This window comes from Drosophila willistoni, unplaced genomic scaffold, assembly GCF_018902025.1.
Source record: "Drosophila willistoni isolate 14030-0811.24 unplaced genomic scaffold, UCI_dwil_1.1 Seg861, whole genome shotgun sequence".
Taxonomy (NCBI): Eukaryota; Metazoa; Arthropoda; class Insecta; order Diptera; family Drosophilidae; genus Drosophila; species Drosophila willistoni.
Genome location: NW_025814758.1, coordinates 183874 through 191574, shown reverse-complemented (window position 1 = coordinate 191574; position 7701 = coordinate 183874). Strand labels below are relative to the sequence as shown.

Genomic DNA, 7701 nt, shown 5'->3' with positions numbered 1-7701 from the left:
AATGGCTTATGTGTTCCCCTTTAACTTCGACACTCAGTAATCCATGAAGTAATTCCAACGCCGTGGATAGACAACAAAATGAAATCCGGACTATTTTATATGATGTGTCTGTTGTGGAGGATCTTGTAATTTTGGTATTGTAAGATTAAGGAAAAATTATTTTATTATATTTAGACGGGAATATAAAATTTTAAAATCTTATGCTGACGTAAAGAAAACAAATAAGGAATATAAATGTTTTCTGACTGAAACGACTTCATCTTAATGATTCCGAAAAGCGCTCAGTTCATAAGATGCAGGAATATTTTAAAGCGTTTTAAATTTTTAAATGCTTTAAAGGAGAAGGAATAAATTAAAGCGTTTTAAATTTTTAAATGCTTTAAAGGAGAAGGATTAAATTAAAGCGTTTTAAATTTTTAAATGCTTTAAAGGAGAAGGACCAGAAGAAGTAAAAAGTTGAACTTGTTCCTTTGACTGCTGCGAAGCAAGTGAAGTCGATTGTGAGCTGAGGTCGACCGAAAACTTTTAGTGCCAGTGCCGCCTACTTGACCACAATTAATATTATCCAGTTTTGGAAAATCGTAGAAAGTAGTGTTAGAAAACGTGAAACACACTCGGGTCAAATTTTTAGTGTTGCATTTGTTAGAGCTTGGAAACTATCGATAGTGGCGTGATTCGATATTTTCAATGTTTTAGGAGCAAAATTTAATTACAATAAGTATCATTTTCAAAAAAAATGAATACAATTTTGCTTAACCTAATATTAATAACCAAAATTATATAGTTTTAGCCTTTCAAGTTATATAAATATTTACCAATTAATTATCAAAAAAAAAATTTACCTGTTTTGATTTTGTTTGAATTAAAATTAAATTAACATATATTAGTTTTCAGACTTTTAAATTTATGGAGATCAATCCTTAAAACCAAAATTAAAAGAAAGCAAAGAAAAACATTTAACATAAATTTTACTCCATCCAAGCGTTTCTTTTCAATTGTTGTGTAACTATTACATATGTATGTTATACTATCGATAGTGGCCAAAACAATCGATGGTGGTAAATATTCGATACCTCGATAGTGCCATCGATAGTTCCCCAGCTTAAGTATTCGTAAAATATCGATAAAATAAAAGTCAATCGAACCACGTGAATTTACAAATAAGACATTCTTTTCTTTGTTGTAAAATTATTATCTTATTTGGATTAAAATTCATTTACAATAATCGCAAAGTAAGTTTCTTAAAGTATTTTTGCTGTATATATATAATTTCCAGTTTTGACTTTACGATTACATCACTCAATTTTATGGCGTATCACCTGGATGATTCCTTTCGACTAACTAATAAACTTACCAGCAGGAGGCACAGGACTCGACTCGGCAAAGGAATCTTCATTTGCAACATTTTCATTGGCATCTTTTGTCGGTTTGTTGCCTGCTGCTGTTGCTCCCCAGTAATAAAATGCTAATGAATTAATTTTAGAAGGAACTTTGCAATATTCTCCTTTTGCGAGAACCTCCGCTCCTTTGACTGCATTAAATTTAATGAATAAGAGTATTAAATTGGTTCGAAATTAAGTAAACTGAATTATGCATTCCCCTTCCATTCTTCCTTCCATCAAAGTCAACAGTAAATATTTAAATTTTCATCACCTTTTTGTCTAAACACTGAAATTGAAATTGTATTTGAAATAGTTGACAAATATTAGACAAATATTTAACTACATTATAGAGTAGTGAGTGAAGGGCAAGAGCAGAGCATCAAATGAAAGGGCACCAACCGAACCACTACCACCGGGCCGGAAGTCGGCAAAAGCAATTTCCTAGTCCTAGAGTTTGATTTTGTTTACCTTAACTCAAAAGATACAATTTTTGCAGCTAATGAAATGCACAGATATTTGGTTAAAAGGAGAAGGAACCAGACCACAACAGGTAGAAGTAAGGCAAATAATCAACTCTCAGACATAACAATATAGCATAGGATATGGCCATATAAAAAACAAAATAAAATCATATTTAGCCTTTAGATTTCTAAAAAATATATATATGATATATATGTATATTGCAATGATAAACTTGTAAAAGGTAGAGCTAAGCTCACATTTCGAAATATCTTGAAAGGTTAAAAAAGCAAAAAATGAAAATGCAGTTTTTTGGAGCAAGCCAATAAAATTTTCGGAAAAACATACAAAATAATATCGAAAATTTGGAATTTAGAATTTGATTTGTAACAAATTTTTGGTTACGTTTCAAATTTTTTTTATATTTTGGAGTTAAGAGATAATAAGGAAGAATAACAAATATATTGTTTTATACCTTTATGGGTATATAAATTTATCAGAAAAACCAGAGGGGAATCAATATATCCCTGGCCTTATCGAAGTCTCTATACCCTGTAAGAAATTCTTAGTAGCTTTAAGCTAATAATTATGAGTAAACAACGAGCAAAGTTCTATTAAGTATCAAAAGTCGCAGAATTATAATGGCATTATTCAATTTACTTATGTATAACATCGAGCTTGTTTCTTTATAATTTCAATATACTTTGTTTTACAGGGTAAAAGATGTTGATTGTTGATTTTTAAGCCTTGGAGTGGGAATAAAAAGTGAAATTTTAAGAGCCAAAATATTTGCTTAAAATCTTTATAGTTTTCAATGAGTTGTAAAAATATGGGTACGAAAAATCAGAATTTAATATACGGAAGACACAACTAAAGACTATTTTAAGTGTGCATGCAAATTGCCTATTGAAATTTATAACAAATAAAATTAATTCACAAATTCAAATAATAGCTTCAAGTTTAAAGGGCCAACAAGATATCAACTGTGTATCAGTCTTAAATTACTTCCAACTCTTTTAGGTTCTAAAAAATTAATTGTGCAAATACATGACGTTTCTTTTCAATGCTAAAGTATTGTTTAAATACATATTCTCTCTTATTCGAAACTTTGAGTTATCCTCTAGCGCCAAATGCATTGATCTGGAGACGCCCGCCCATTATTATCAAAGTTTTTTAGCTCCAAAATTTTTAGGGAAAAGTATCAGCGTATTCACCTAAAAGAATGTTTGCTTTATTTCTTCCGTGTCATCCGAGTTTCTCTTCACAATACCTTGAATGACCGAGGTTCTACTGTAGAATTGTATTTTTAAAACATTCCCTGACAAGGGGAAGTTTAGGTACGCGAATCTGCGACTGCAAGTTGTCAGAAGCTCCATTAGCCCTAATAAGTATGCTACAGTTTACTGAAAACCTTGTTTTTACTTTCAGATTTCCGTATAGTTTTTTCAAAGCGAATTTCGCGTAATATTTCATTTGAAATGTATCAATACTAAAAGGCCAAAAAGTAAAGACTTCAAATTGTAAAGCATTTGAGAGGGGTTTTTAATATTAAAGCTCCTTTAAATAAAATGTTACACAAAACAAGTGAATCAAATGCTGAAATGAACGCGAAACTTAAGCCGCAGATCTGCATAGTCAGTTATAGACACTTAAATGCCAGTCAAAATTGGATTTGGGCCCAAGTTGAGATAAACATTTTTTATACTTACGAATCTCCGCTCTCCCTTCTCTTCGTTTCCTCTCAGTCAAAACCAAGCCAATTCCCCAGCTGCACATTAAAGTGGTGAATAAAATCACTGTATAGAGAAAGAGGCAGTAGTGGGGAGGTAGTGAGTATGTGTCATGTGTGTGGTGTGTGTGTTGGATGTTAGTGTGTCATTTTTTTATGCTTATTTAAAAAAGTGTCCAGAAGTTTTGTGATTTTGATAAACAGACAGAGAGAAAAAGTGGAAGTAAAAAGCAAAATGATAGCAAAAAAGGAAAATGTGGAAAAGCTCGTGAGCTCAGATAAAGAAAACTCACAGAGAACAAAAAAAAAAACACACATTTATGCAAGTCACATACGCCACACAGCTTTTAATAATAAAAACAACGAGCTGTGCTCTCTTAACATGAAAAAAACATAGAAGCAACCCAAAAGGAAACCAAAAGTAAGCCATATATAGGCAAGAAATACAGAATGATAAGGATAAAAACGATTGCGTAGGGACAGAAGGCGGGGGAGGAAGGTGTAGTCAGGAAGGGATGTAGACGTGTGTGTGAATGTCTTTATATGGTCATATGTGTATGTGTGTGTGTAGGGCAAAAGAATTGCCTTAGTTCCCTTTCTCTCGTTCTCCCTCAAGATGTAAGATGTTTAACAAATTTTAAAGCATTTGTTCGTCATTTAAATTTTTGAAATTCACTTAAATTGAAAATTTTCGTAATTATTCGTTGTATCAAAACCTTTCAGGCACCCTACCTTTCAGGTTTTCCCAATGAATCAACCTTTAAACATTATGTTTAATGGAGAGAGTTCTAATTTAGTAGAGATGAAACAATGAACAAGAGTATTTGAGATAGATTAATTGGCAAATAACTAATCAACTTCCAATATACATGGGTTGGATTTGTTATATATCAAAAAATCAATTAAGTGTACTAGATTTGTTTACAATTCGGACCTTTTGGCAGATTATTCCGATTTCCTACAATTTCATGTAGGATTTCATTCCTACAAACATGTATACCTCCTTCAAGAATAATGACAATAAATCTTCGTTTCTATTTATTTAAGATGAAGGTTGCCCTGTAGTCCTTAAGCCCTTTCAGTTGAGATTAATTGCGTGTTGATCCAAATAAAGATGAGTGATGTTCTTCAATTCCAATTGATTTCAAGTTCTTGAGTTCCATTTATCCAATAGGTAGTCATCTGGTCAAAATCCCAAGTTAATCTAAACAGGAGACTCTAAGATTAGAAGCATTTTTGAGCTAAAAGATATTATAAACAGATTAACAAGATCACAGTACTATCAGCTTTTTCTTTCATTTACTTATTCATAATATTTAATTATTAATTCCACTTTTTGTTTGGCACATTGGCATAATAGGCTAATATCAGAGCTGAGAAAAGGTTCTTACATTGGTTGCTTATACTACAATTGTTGCCACATATGACAACATCAGAATAGATCATATGCTCTCGACTATAGGTAAGATTTTTAATATTTACAAATTTCGGTTGACCAACACGTTCGATAATGTGCTTCTTGTCTAAAGCATCGCACAATTTGCCACAGGTACATTTTGGTGCCTCGGCAATTAGTTTAATGAGTAAGGCTGGCAGGGAATCGATTGGCAGTTCATATTAGGCCACAGCTTGAAGCCAGAGAGGTTCAGGCGAATGAGTTGAAGCTCCGTTCGCATCGGAAGCAAAGGCCAGGCGATGAGCCTCCAAGACATTGAGACCCTTGAATGAATTACGCCAAACATCCAAGATTTCAATACGTAAATCATCTATGGCAGCTGGCAGCGATTTTAATTTGTTTTCCGACACGTAAAGCGAGCGTAATCTTCTCAGGCGACGTATGGCAAAGGGTAGATGAGTCAAATTATTGTAATTGAGATTCAAGTTAACCAATTTGTGGCACTTGACCACAGGCAAAGGCAAACATGTCAAATCGTTGGCCGATAAATCCAATTCGCGCAGGGAGTCTCGTAATTTGCTGCCATTTAGAAATGACCAATCGTCCATTTCACCCAGATTATTGTCATGGAGGACGAGCTTGCTCAAGTGTAATCTCCCCAGTTCAACAGGTAACTGGAAATTTAAATTTAGTTTTGAAGATGCTAAAAGTTGTCTTTTCATTTAATTCCTTACCTTACGCAACTTATTGTTGGATACATCCAGGTGGGTTAGATTCCGTAAGGAGCATATATGATAGCTCAATTTAACCAATTGCGTATTGTCTATTGTTAGGGATTGTAGATATCGAGGAAAGACCTTGATGGGATAGTCACTTTGACGATTTATAGCCATTTTCGTCTGTAACTTTGATTTTTGTGCCATGGCAGTGACTGTATTTAGTCTCAAATTGATGACATCCTTGCCTTCCATACCCAGTTTAAGCGTCTGCAGGAATCCCTTCAGCTGAATGGGATCACATTTAATCAACAGATTCAGTGAGGGCTTCTTGAAAGCAATCGTTGCTTTGCCATCCAAAACGTATTTCGTGTGAATAGTTTGGATATTGTCCTTGACCTTGTAACGTTGCCCTTTTTAATCTTTGGTGTGAACAATATAATTTGTATTCAACTTTTCTCAAAGCAATTCCAAACCATCAATTTGGCTTTCGTAAAAACCACAGCACTGAACACCAACTCGCAAGGGTCACACAGTTACTACAAAAATCACTCGAACAAAAAGAATACAGCTCTGCTGTATTTGTAGACATTACTGAATTTGATAAAGTGTGGCACTTAGGATTATTGAATAAACTGGCCAAACTCCTGCCTTACTGCTTGTTCAAGATTCTTGAAAGCTATCTGCAGGATAGATCGTTCACAGTCAGGGGCACAGATGACACATATTCCAGAATTGGCAAAATCACTGCAGGAATATCCCAGGGCAGTGTTCTGGAACCCCTTCTCTTCAATGTTTATTCGTCTGACATGCCAATTCCTGATTATATCTTTGAACACGACTTTCTCATGGTATCAGGTGAAACCAAGAAGAACCCTGACATCCTACTGTCAACGTTCGCAGATGATACTATAATCGTATCTACTGATAAAAATGCCTACATGGCCATCAGGAAAACGCAAAAATACCTAAATGAATTCACCAAATGGTCAACTAAATGGTGCTTTACGATAAATAATGATAAGACTATTCGTGTCCTATACACAAAACGAAACATATCCCCTGCTCTAAGATCTTACCTAATAAAAATCGACGAAAAACCTATAAAAAACGCTAATCAATATAAATATCTAGGAGTCACCACCTATGTATTCAAGCTAAAGCTATCTATCATCGCCTAAAATGGCTTGTTGGCGTAAAGAGCTCCCTCAGCACAAGATGTAAAGTCACAATATTTAAGCAAATTATTGTTTCCATTCTAACGTATGCTATTCCTGTATGGGGCAGCCTTATTTCGGAAACTCTATTCAAACAAATCTGTGGAACGCACAACAAACTGCTGAGAAAAATTACGGACTCGGATATATTCAGCACAAATGCCTATATTCGCGACAAACATAATGTTAAATCCATGGAACTCAAATATGACTTGGCTTGCGTAAGATTTGCTATCTCCACTCTAGAACACCCAAATGTAGAAGTAAGGAATATCCTGGAAAAACCCTTTACTCCTACAAGGCTCTCCTGGCCTAGATACTCTATTCAACTAGAGAAAATGGTAGCAGCCCGAAATACACCTCATCTCACTCAACAGCCAAACCAGCAGCAATGTGCAGCACCAACACAGAACTTTCTTACCACAAATAGCACCCAGCAACAGCTAACTACAACCACGTTTCCTCTAAGTACTGCAAACATACAACACCTGCAGCATTTAGCGTTGCAGCAGCTGCATCAACCAGCTGGCCAGCAGCATCAGACCGCAGCACAGGCCTCTCAGCTACAGGCGTCATCTCCTGCAAACACACGACAACAGCAGTCAGCAACTCCAGTTCATCAAATTGCATCAAGTATACATCATCTACAGCAAATGGCGATGCAGCAGCAGCATCAAGTGGTTGGAAAGCAGCGTCAGCCTCCAGCACAGGCCTGTCAGTTTCAGGTGTCAACTCCTATCGACACACAGCAGCAGCAATCCACAAATCTAGCTCCTCCTATGTCAGCAATATACAATATCTA

General features: G+C 35.0%; 1 pseudogene; it reads right to left on the bottom strand.

The window, feature by feature from the left end:
• Nucleotides 1-4855: 4855 nt before the first annotated feature.
• Nucleotides 4856-6099, bottom strand: LOC6637646 (annotated as a pseudogene).
• Nucleotides 6100-7701: the final 1602 nt, after the last annotated feature.